At 30.7% G+C, this 13413-nt stretch overlaps 1 pseudogene; it reads right to left on the reverse strand.

Moving 5' to 3' along the window:
• Nucleotides 1-11896: 11896 nt before the first annotated feature.
• Nucleotides 11897-13185, reverse strand: LOC148194063 (L-type lectin-domain containing receptor kinase S.4 pseudogene; annotated as a pseudogene).
• Between the last annotated feature and the right edge of the window lie 228 nt (nucleotides 13186-13413).

A 13413-nucleotide genomic window follows, 5' to 3' on the forward strand; every position in this document is an offset into this window, starting at 1 on the left:
AAACACGAAGGCAATGACGTGCCGCTAAGTTACTCTGCAATTGCCGCCAACACTTCCATTTCTAAATTTCTAAAAGGAAAAAAGCACTTTCTACAAAAAGCACATCTTTGCAAACTCCTTATTGCTTTAAAATTGTTATATATTTGTAAAAAGTGAAAAATCAACCGACATCAAACTTTCTCCAACTATTTCAAGTTATATACTTTTGGAGAAAAATAATTAAGAGAAATATTAAATAATGTATTACTTGTAGGTTGAGATGATGACAATCTACACCAAAAAATCGTTTTAGTACCATAAATAACATAAGACTCAAAAGTTGTAGATGATGATGATATTAAAATTAAATATAATAACTTTTCAAATATTCTATTAAACAAATTAATTTTATAAAAATATTATTTTGAGTAAAAAATTGTTCTTACGAAAGCTGAGATATTGATTTGTGACCAATAAATATCTATTCATTTCTGTCTTGTCTTTAGGATGATATTCATTCTTATGGTTCCTTGAATGGATGTATCTGAAGACGTCTAGAATTAAAGTTAGTAGAGATTTTACTATTATAATAATAAATGCATAATTTATAAATCGTATACATATATATATTGAATTTTTAAATATAATATTTTAATTGAATACATAATGAGCCTTCATTATAGTAATATTTGATTAGTATGTAATTATTCGTATAATTGTAAACGGACCAAGATTTTGAAAGGAGCAAAATTAACATTTTGTAAGATCACCACTTATTTAGAATTTTTAAATGATTAGGACTTTAATCATTTTAGAATGGATGTAGAATAAACAAAGATATAACAAAAAAATATTAGAAATATTTTTATTTAAGATAGCTATTAACTATGATATTGGAAGACATGCTAATGTAAAAGGCAAAAAGTTTGGTTTGCAACAGTTTTTTCCTTTTTTATATTGTCAATGATTTCAATAAAGCTAAGTTGAATGTTTTCAATTATCACTCTACTAATTAGGTAAAGTTCATTTCAATTATATTATTGGTGTGCTCTAAGAAGTTTAAAAAATTAAAACCAAGATATGAAGGAAAAGACCCCAACATTATACTCTCATGTAATAAATAATGATAAATAATTATTCTTATATTTAGGAATAAATACTAATTTATTTTATACAAGCTAATATATCTCTGTTTTCATATATATAAATCTCACTACCATATTTTAGTATTTTTATGGATAAACTACATAAAACAAACCTTTCCAGATAATATTTTTCTCTATATAGAACTTCCGAATTCACACAAAGATAAAATTTTAAACTTTAATAATAAAAATTCGATATTTATTACTTTCAATAATGTTAAAAATCATAAAAAAGAGAAAAACAAATGTTCCGAATAACTAAAACGGAGATTTAAAAAATAAATAAATAAAACAGAAGATGATATATATAATTTAAGAATTGTAAAAAAAAAAAAAAAGAGAGTAACGTGTGTGTGATTGTTTTATTTAAGCTAAACTATAAAATTAGTACATGTAGTGTATAATGTCAAACCCTGAAAATGACATGTGGAAGGGAGGAACAGATGTCTCAAATAAAAGAGATTGAGCATTTTATAGAATTTTCCAAACCTCACCTCATCTCATTTTCTCAGAATTTGTATCTCTCTAAAACTTCAGCCTCTTCTTTTCTCCTCCTTCTCTCTAGAAATTCTTCATCTAATTTCATCTTTTCTTCAACCCGCCACAGTTTAAGCAATTTTGGGAGTCAAGATCTTCTTTTCCACCGATCAAAATCAAGTTTACAGTCAGTAAGTTTACTCTCTTCCTATAAATTCTCTTTCCTGGTACATGCAAGCCAAATTCCTAGTTGCATGTGCTCATCATTTTCTTATTCTCGTTTCTAATCACTTTCTTGGTCTTTTGGGGTGATCCTTCCTTCTCAATCGGTGAGCTTTAGGTGTTCTAGGATTTTGGTGTGTGGTGATCGCAATTCTGCAGTTGATTGAGCTTGTTGTCCGATCAAGAGGTAAGGGAAACTAACTAATTTAATTACTTGTTTGATGTATGAATATGTTGTTTGATGATTATGCATGTGTATGAAATTGAATGATTTGGTATTCAGTGTTGTTGGTATGAAATATTGATGATGTGTTTATGATGATTGTGTTTCTGTTTGATTCTAATTCAGTGGCCGAGTGAAATGGAAGGAAGTGTGATAGTAAAATTAGAGGGATTTGTGTTTGGTTTGAGTTTGATCTATATGGGAAACCTGGGTTAGTTATTTGAAGACTTGTTAGAATCCTTAAGACATTGAATTGTATCAAAAACTAGGAAATCTGATTCTCGGTCATTGAGTTCATGATTTTGCAGAATTAACTCTCAAATCTGTGATGAAACTCTCTTAATGATGTTAGAAAGACTTAAATATTCTTAATTAATGTATAAGGATGTATATGATATACGTTTGGAGGATTAGAAGTTGGGAGATTGTAGTGATATTGCTAAGGAATGGTGTTGATCATAATTATGTAGAATCTGCAGTTATTCTGCAAAATTATGTAGTTCGATAAGGGTCTTTAATTGACTGTTCGGCTTCTCTCTGGTACTCGATCTTAACTAAGTTCTACTTTTTGTGGATTCTTAGTTAATGACCGATCGGTCTTGTGTTGATATTCAAATGAATATAATAGTCGATCTAGACATAACATTTGATTGTAACACTAGTGCAGAAAGGGCCATAGACGTCCGTTCTTTAGGCTTTTTGACGTCCGACGTTCGACCGACGTCTTTACAGGTGACGTCTATGTAGACGTCCGTTGTGTCAGGCCGGACGTCTATATAGACGTCCGTTGTGTCAGGCCGGACGTCTATATAGACGTCCGCTGTGTCAGGCGGACGTCTATATAGACGTCCGCTGCGAACCTCTCGGACGTCTATACACTACTGCAGAAAGGGCTTTATTAGACGGGTTATTTAGGGTTATTTACGGGTTATTTAGGATTACAGGTTTTGGACGTTTTTTTGTGCACTGCAACACGTCTGAAGAGCAGATTCGAAATGAAAATGGAGGGAGACGGAGGAGTAAACGACCTAAAACGTAGGCCAAAAACGCCGCCCAAGAACACTCTACAAACTGCACAAAAATGCACAGAAAACGATTTTTAATCGGTCCAAATGAAAGACATTTCATCACTGAACAATTTAATCGGAATAAAAGTAAGATTAAACGGTCCAAAACAGATAAAAACCAACCTAGAAATGCAAGGCGCAGAGGGAACTCTCACGGGTTCGCATAACTCCTCGCGGGTTCGCGTTTTGGTTAGTAAGTCCTTATTTTAAACGTCTTTTGAACGTCCGTTGTGGCGGGGGCGGATGTCTATAATATAGTAGACGTCCGTCCCCCTCCAAGACGGACGTTCAAGAGACTGACAGAAGTTCAACCCATCAGTCCCTTGAACGTCCGTCCTGGAGGGGGACGGACGTCTAAATACATTAAACGTCCGTCCCCCTCCAGGACGGACGTTCAAGAGGCTGACAGAGTAGTTGAACTTGTCAGCCACTTGAACGTCCGTCCTGGAGGAGGACGGACGTTTGATATATATAGACGTCCGTCCCCCTCCAGGACGGACGTTCAAGTGGCTGACCGATTCAACTACTCTGTCAGCCTCTTGAACGTCAGTCCTGGAGGGGGACGGACGTCTATATATATCAAACGTCCGTCCCCCTCCAGGACGGACGTTCAAGAGGCTGAAAGAGTAGTTGAACCTGTCAGCCACTTGAATAAAAGATCCTGGAGGGGGACGGACGTTTAATATATATAGACGTCCGTGGGGGACGTTCAAGGGGTTGACTGGTTCAACAACTCTGTCAGCACTCTGAACGTCCGTCCTGGAGGGGGACGGACGTTCAAGTGGCTGACCGTTAGAGGAGTCGGACGTCTACAATATTATAGACGTCCGGCACCTTTTAGGACAGACGTCTCCACACGCAATTATTTACATTTATGCCACCGGTCAATTATTTACGTTGGAGTTTTGGTGGACGGACGTCTATGGGGTGACGTTAAAGATCAATTTTGCACTAGTGTAAACAGCGTTCGGTCTATCATAGGCTTTAACTGTTATTGACTACTCGGTCATGTACGGTCTCAGTAGTGTTTGATCTTGTACTAAGCGCTCGGTCTCAGTAGTGCTCGGTCTTGTACTAAGCGTTCGGTTTCAATAGTGCTCGGTCTTGTACTAAGTGCTCGGTCTCAGTAGTGCTCGATCTTGTACTAAGCATTATGTCTCGTCATAATACTCAGTCATGTATTTGTATTAGGTACTAATGGTGTTCGGCTTAAGCCAACAGTGTTCGGTCTAAGCCAATGGCATTCGATCCAAGACAATAATGTTCGTTCTAAATTATAAGTGTTCGGTCTAAGATTTAAGTTCGCGGGTTTAACTTTAGTATTTGGTTGTTCTAGTGTTCGATCCTAAAATCGTGTTCGACTCATGTTTGAGTCTTACTCTTTAAATGACCATTCGGTCATGTTCACATATGGGGAGGGTTTTACCGTCCGGTCTTGTTCATAAGATTTGTTGATTTTTCCGTTCGGTCGTGCTCAAGGGTGATGTTTGTTTTACTGTTCGATTTGATGTAATTTAAATGTGTTATGGATGAGAAAATATGTTGGTATTGAGGTATGGTATTTATAATGTGATATGAAAGAGAATTCCAAGGAGGAATGTCTCAGTGGTGGTTTCAATGTGGTGAAAGTATGAATATGGTCAGACTAAGTTGGCGTTCATCCTGACATTCTAATGGTCACCGAGTCTCAAGTAGAGAATGGTGGCGCATGTGGTGAGAATAGCAGGAGGCCTGGTTGCGTATGGCTTGGGGTTCTAGCTAATGGACTAAACTCATGTGTAGTTTGCGGTTCCCAACTACAGTGAGGGATAAAGGGCTAACCTTATGTAGCGGCTTGGGTTTCCAGTTATGGCATCCATGAGGTTTCCATTTTACCTTTCCACGAGTGCAAGAACGTCGTAGCTACATATTCATACAGTCCGGACAGTTAGAGTAAAATTGGTTGGTTATAACATGCTTGTATGATTTCTGTAGATGTATGATTTTATTATATGTTTGTATGATTTGTATGTTTACATAGTTAATTAAATTACATTAGTTTACCCTTATTTTCCTGTTTGGTCATGTTGTCCGTTCGGTCGTCTTTTTCTTTGCAATGATCACCCTATGGGTGTGAGCAGAATGTGAGGAGGGTTCTCTGGAACAGGCGCTGGCATAAGAGATGATTTCCGCTAAGAGTAAGACCGTTCAGTCTTGTGATTGTTTTTGCATTCAGTGTAGGACCGTTTGGTTGATACACTTCTTGTATAATCGATCGGTCTCTTCTTTGGTTTGTTTCAATATAGGTTTTTGCAAAGTTTTAAATTTATGGTTATTTTAGGATAACTGTAAGTTAGCTTTATTTCCTGTAACGGTTCTATTGTATTGTAAATGTAGGAACTCTTAAATATAGTTCACAGCTATATTTTTGGAATGTTACATATAACATTTAAAAATAAAAAGTACAAGAATTACAAACATGTAAGTTAATTTTCCTTAATATTTACACAATTCTCTAAATATATTATATTAAAAATAATAAGAAATATTTTCAAAATACACAAAAAAATATAAATAACTTTGATTTTTTTCCTCTTTATAATTTTTTTTATCAATAAATATATTATTAATAAATATCTTCTATAATATTTTTATCACTAAAGATATTTTTGGTAGTTTTTTTATTTTTTATTAATTTAAACATTTTTTATGTGTCATATCCATTAGGCTTAATACCCTATTTTGTCCCCAGTTTCGCTCGAAAATGTCAATTTAGTCCATCCTTTAAAAAATGCGTCAATTACGTCCTCACTTAATAAAATTTGCATCAATGAAATCTCTTCCGTTAAATCCGTACAAACGGCGTTAATTGAGGAAGTAGAAGAAAGAGAAAAATAATTAACGTCGTTTGTACGGATTTAACGGAAGGGATTTCATTGATGCAAATTTTAGTAAGTGAGGACGTAATTGACGCATTTTTTAAAGGATGGACTAATTTGACATCTTCGAGCGAAACTGGGGACAAAATAACGTATTAAGCCTATCCATTAAATCTTACACAAATTTTCACAAACTTTATTTTTAAATCTACTCTTATTTATCTCTAAATCTTTTAAAAAATATATTCAATTTACTTTCAAATTCTTTCAAATTTATACACTCTCTCTTTTAAATATGTCTCGAAGTGAACACACCCTAGTGTTATAACGACAGTAAGTTATTTTCATAATTTTATATTTATATTTTTATTAGTAATTAAAACTATTTTAGATATTACTAATTTTTAATTTATATAATGGTGTTTAACCTAATAAATATAATCACTAATTTATCTTTAAATTGAATTACTATTCAATGATCTTTTAATAATAATAATATATATAATTAATGCTTTCATCTTTATAAAAATATTAATTGAAACATCTAGTGTTGCTTCTTGGCAGTATCTTATCTCCACAATTTCACAATTAACTTTTTATTAGTAATAAAATTTATTTTAGATATTACTAATTTTTAATTTATATAATGGCGTTTAACTTAATTAATATAATCATTAATTTATCTTTAAATTTAATTATTATTTAATGATCTTTTAATAATAATAATATATATAATTAATGCTATCATCTTTATAAGCATACTAATTAAAACCTTTAGTGTTGCTTCTTGGCAGTATATTATTTTCACAATTTCACATTTAATTTTTTATTAGTAATAAAAACTATGTTAGATATTAGTAATTTTTAATTTATATAACCGTGTTTAACCTAATTAATATAATCACTAATTTATCTTTAAATTTAATTACTATTTAATGATCTTTTAATAATAATAATAATATATATAATTAATGCTATCTTTATAAAAGTATTAATTAAAACATTTAGTGTTGCTTCCTAGCAGTATCTTATCTCTACAATTTCACATTTAAATTTTTATTAGTAATAAGAACTATTTTGGATATTAGTATTTTTAAGGTTAACGGTATTTTAATAATTTTCATTCACAAAACTTAAAAAAAAAAAAAAGAAACCCCCCAAACCCTTACTCACCTCTCTCATTCCTCTCAATCCTTTCTCTTTCATGTCTCTCGCTCCAACCTTTTTTCTGTCATTCCTACTGTAGTCCCAATTGAAAAAATCAAAAACACTTGCCTTTAAACAATTTGCCTTTGTAAAGAGTTGAGTCATTGACATATTCACCTTCACGCAAAGGTTCATTCAAGATTTCTTCAATTTCACCATCTTCACTAATTTCTCTAATTTCATCATCTTCAATTTCACCATCTTCACTAATTTCTCTAATTTCATCATCTGCATATGTTGAATCATCATCTCTAAGGCCAATTACCAATTCTTTCGGATGTAATTATGCTTGTGAAAATTAGATAAAATTATATACGACAAAAATTATAAAATGAAAACTCATTATAAAGTCATTTTTTGTAAGAAATTGTTTAACAACGAGTGTTTCTGATTTTTTCCAGGCCAATTACCAATTCCTTTGATGTCATTATGTTTGTGAAAATTAGATAAGACAAAAATTATAAAATAAAAACTCATTATAAAATCATTTTTTGTAAGAAATTATTTAACAACAAGTATTTCTGATTTTTTCCAAGTCAATTACCAATTACTTTATGCTTGTGAAAATTGGATAAAATTAGATAAGACAAAAATTATAAAATCAAAAACTCATTATAAAATCATTTTTTTGTAAGATTGTTTAACGGCAAGTGTTTCTGATTTTTTCAATTGGGGCTACAGTAGGGTGTTTCTGATTTTTTTTTTTTTTTTTAGTTTTGCTTAAAACTTAGAATCCATGGTATATAAGGATATTTTTGTCTACTAAAACCCGGTTAAAATGTACCCACTGAAAAACAGCCTTAGCAAACCCCTATATTTAATGCTATCATCTTTCTAAAAATACTAATTAAAACCTTTAGTGTTGCTTCCTGTAATGCTAGTATCTTATCTCCATAATTTCATATTTAAAATTAAACGTGTTACTCTTTTCCGTGTTTTTTTTCAATGATAGAATACATTAATTATATATCCTAATAACTCAATGTTTTATGGCGTAAGGTAAGGTGGTGTGACTTGACCCACAACTAAGGATGAATATTTAACCATTCCCATTTCATTCAATGTTAAAATATTACTAAAAAATTATATATTTTAACATAATTTTTATGTACATAGAAATTATATTTGTTGTATAAAACTTTGCAATATTGACTTCCAATGCTTAGTGTGGAAAATAAATTATAAAATCAAAATCAAAATAGATTCATCAACTTGTATGATAGTTTAGATAGACTGAACTATTTAAACAATTTATATGTTATTTTAAAACATAATTTCTATTTTTTCAATCTATTAAATTAAGTTTAATTATGTTTTTAGTTTTTTAAATTTGAAATAATTTTTATTTTGGTTATCAAAATTTAAAAGAAAATAGTTTAACATTATCAAATTTTAGAAAGTATAGTTTAGTTCGTAAAAATAATTTTTTACGATTTATGAATTTTTGAAATATTAGACTTTATGATGAAGTTTTAAGATTTATGGTATAATATTTTTCTCGGTAGATTAAATTTAATGTTTAATTAAAAATTCATTTTGTTCAATTCAGAGGGATTACAATTTTCTTAATGAAAATTAAGAGATCAAAGCAAAAATCACTTCAAATATCAATGATTGGAAACATAACCAGATGATAAATTGTGATTAAGTTGGTTTTATGAGTAACTATAATTTTAAAATTCAATTTTTCTATTAATCTAGTTTCAATCTTATTTTCATTATATTTTTTATAAGTCCAGGCTAACATCTCATTTAATAACATAAAATTATTAAATAAAAATATTATTTAATTCTAATATTTGCATAAAATATATATATATATATAATATTAATATAGTTATCCAATGTAATAATTATATCAATATAAAATATATACATAACAACTTAAACTAATAAGTTGTTCAAAACTAAAGAGCTTTTATACATAATGTCTAGACATAACAAAATATCTAAGTCTCTGAGAGTCTTCGCCTTCTATCAAAAGCATTTCAACATCTACTTCATCTTTTGTTCACATCGAAGGGTGATCATTGCAAAAGAGAAACAAGATAGAAAAAAAAAGACAATGTAAGATAGTGTTCAAAAGAAAACTTCATATAACAATTTAAACATATCACGTTAATTTAACATTTATAAAATACTATAACTCATATGAACATACATGTAGTTTACTCTACACTCAATTATTCGAATACACCCTTTGACATAGGGTTTCACTATAAAAGTGCACTCGTAGTAGTATTTATATTTTGCAGAGTCATAAACACAAGTATCATTTTACTACTCACGAAGTTAATCTTTCATATCTAAGACCAAAAGTCTAAGGTAAAGACATCTTGTCATCATCTACTTCAGCTTATTTATCTCTATATGAGTTGACTGACTAGTAATATATATCATGATACCTCCTTTTGAACTCTTATATTTTAAAGCATACACTAAACAAACTATAATTAATTCCTCATTGGATTGGTCTTAGATGATCATCACAAACTAAGCATCACATTAACATTGATAAAAAAAAACAACATAAACCAGAAAAACACATGTGAAAAGTTGTATCAGACCGTTAATCTCGCCCAACTAAAATAGTTATCTCGTCCAATAGTTATTCGTTTAGCAAGCAATGCTTAAAAGTACTTTCACTTTTATTGAATTTGTTGAATAGTTGAATTATTGGTCATTCGTTTTATTAGGAGAGTGTGATGTATAATATGTATGAATTTATTATAATTGCACTAATTTATTTTATTTATCTATATTTTGTTCATTTATTATAATTATATATTATATGTGAACAAAATAGTTGAAAAAAATTAATTTTGAAAGATATTATATATTTTGATTGGATAACTATAGATATAATGTGCGTATTTACGTGTCTATAATATTATAATTAGTAATGTAATTACACTAATATTTAAATTATATAATAAAATTTAAATATTATAAATTATAACATTTTATATTTAAACATCAACAATATTGTAATAATAAAAAGTTAATGCACTATATAAGTCGATCAGACAACATTGTCCCATTCATTAATAGTTATCGGCTTTCAAAAACCAATTAAACATTTAATAAATTTTGAAAACCGTTAAAACTTTAACAGATGTTTGAGATATGGTGAAGTCTAAATGGGTTTTCGAAAATTGATTAATTAAATTTCTTATCCAACTTTCGAAGTTTTATTTTTTTTTTATTTTTTAGGTTTACTATTTTGTTTTTTATTTAGTAATAACAATAAAACATATTCTAATAATTAAAAACAAAATTTAATATTTTAATTTTAAAAAAATTAAAAAATTTATTTGTTTTAATTTAATAATCAAAAAGTTTTTTTTTTTAATTTAATAAATATTTAATTAATTTATTATTTTTTATATAATTTTGTATATAATAATATTTTAATTTATAAAATATTATTCTTTAAAACAAATAAATAAACTATATTAAAAAAAACTAAAAACAGGAAGATTAAAAAAAATATGTTAACCGTCAACATATTTTTTTAAAAAAATTTCTTTTTAATTTTTTAATATTTTTTATTATATTTGTTTAATAAATAATATTTTATAAATTAAAATATTAATATATATTAAATTATATTAAAAATATTAAATTAATTAAATATTTATTAAATAAAAATTATTTGTTATATATATTAAATTAAAACAAATAAATTTGTTAATTTAATTTTTTAATTTAAAATATTAAATTTTATTTTGTAAGTTTTTAATATATTTTATTATTAAATGAAAAATATATTAAAAAAATTAAAAAATAAAACCTTAAAAGAACTGGTTAAATAATTTATTTAACTGTTTTTGAAATGAATAATGATACTTTGACAACATTTTTTTGACAACATTTTAACATCACCTACTTGTCATTCTGTGATTACTTCATGTTGATATTTATGATTATTATTATTGATTGTAATGTAATTTTGGACTAATCACAGAATGACACGTAGATGATGTTAAAATATTGTCAAAAAAATGTTGTCAAATTGTAAAGTTTTTAATCAACGAAAACCAATGATTATTAATGAAAAGAAGGTGCAGATTAAAACGGGAAGGTACATGTATAACTGCTTCGTTGACATAGGTGGACTGACAGATTCAAATGTGTTGTAATAGTTTTGTTTTTCTAGCAGAATGTTGGTCATCCGAGCCCACGTTGTAATTCAATTAAGGTTTAAATGTTTACTTCATTCCCCATGCTAAGAGGTGAATTTTTGTTTAGTACCCAGTTTTAAAAATGAAGACATTGAGTCCCTATGTTATCAAAATTGTTTGACTTCAGTCTTGTCCGTTAAGTTTGTAGGAACGGCGTTAAATGTTAATTGATGTGGCAAAGTATATATCCAACGTGGCAAAATTTAAATACTTTTATTTATTTACTTAACCAATTTAATTATTAATGTTATTTTAATTCTGCTATAATTTCCTTGATACAGCACAGGGTATGTCATCTTGCCTCATTTTTCCAGACCCACTCCTCCTACTCCTCCTTTGGCATCCACATCATTTTCATTATCTGCGCCACCAGGCCAGTTTAACGGCCCCTCAATGCCTCCTTCTCCTTCCAATTCCCCACCTGCTGAACCTTTCCCGCGTTTTCCGATTACACAGTTCCCCTCAAATACTCAAGCACCTCCCTTGTTTCCTCCACCCATGGGACAACCATGAAAAAGGTGGACAAGAAGGCGAACTAGATGTCGATACTCGTTCCGAAGGTGATGAAGGTGGAGTTGAGGCGGCGGCGGAAGAGGAGCAGGCGGAGGCTGAGAGGAAGGCGAAGGAGGTGAAGAAGCGACAAAGTCGCACTGTTGCAGAGGATGAGTACGAGAGAATGGTTCTGGTCTCCAACACTAATTGAGACGATTCTATCATCGAAGCGAGATCTTCGGATGATGCCATCACTCAAATGATTGTTGTCGACAACTTGCCCCCGTTCGCCATCCCGAGAGATAGGTGTGGCCTTCCCTGTCCTAGGCACCTCAGGTTCCAAATACCCTAATGTCCCCACTACCCTTGTGGTACTTGGGTTAGCACCATGTTCATACAACCTTGCTAATCCAAAATCTCCTAGTCTTCCATTGAGTTCTCCATCTAGCAGCACATTGCTAGCCTTCTCATCTCTATGTATCACCACCTGCTCATAGCCCTCATGCATATACAAAAGGGTAGAAGCAACATCCTTGACCACCTTAAACCTTTGCTCCCAACTAAGGATTATTTCTGGTTCATCAAACAGGTACTTGTCTAAGCTTCCATTAGCCATGAAACCATACACAAGGAGGAGGTCACCGCACCGGCGACACCACCCCAAAAGCTGAACCATATTCCGGTGGCGAAGCCTGCCTATGCTGGCTATTTCTGACACAAATTCCCTCAGGCCTTGTTTTGAGTCATGTGAGATTCTCTTGACAGCAACTTGGGTGTTGGAATTTGGCAATTTTCCCTTGTAGACACTCCTAAATCCACCTTGTCCAAGCAGTTCTTTATCCTTGAAACCTTTGGTTGCTTTCTTGAGCTCTTGGTAGGAGTACCTGTGTGGTCCAATCTCAAGCTCCCAAGCTTCTATAACGTCGGCATTCTTGTACCTTCTGTACATGTAGAAGCCGAGTAAGACAAAAAATAATGCAAGAACAGCTCCAGACACTAAAACCCCAATTATCAAAGATGTGTGTTTCCTCTTTGGCCCTGGAAGTTGTGGGAGGGAAGATAGATCAAGGGGTGTTGCTTGTCCGTTGATTTTGAAGCTCCAACCCAAAATGTAATGGGAGCTAGCAAGCAACCTTGTCGATGCAAAGAACCCTACATACACGTAACATAAATTCTGCCATGTCAACTGAATTTAGGTCAACTAAATGTCACATCAACATTTTTTGTACAGCTAACATCCACAGTAACTTCAACGTTATCAATTTTAATGTCGTTAAACGAATAGGACTAAAGTCATATATTTTTCATAACATAGGGACTCAATGTCTTCATTTTTAAAACTGAGTACTAAACAAAAATTCATCTCTTAACGTAGGGACAAAATAAGCATTTAAGCCTTAATTAAAATGAAACATGTGGCAAGTTGGTGCTAAATATCATGATAATGATTTTCTCTGCATGTGTTTTCTCCCTTCGCAGAAGATTTATGTAAACCGTTAATTTTCAATAATAAATTATAATAAACCTTTTAATCAAGCCTTACACTAAAGGGAGCTAGAA

Source organism: Vigna umbellata, chromosome 8 (assembly GCF_029865625.1).
Source record: "Vigna umbellata cultivar VRB3 chromosome 8, Vumbellata_1.0, whole genome shotgun sequence".
In the NCBI taxonomy this organism is placed as follows: Eukaryota; Viridiplantae; Streptophyta; class Magnoliopsida; order Fabales; family Fabaceae; genus Vigna; species Vigna umbellata.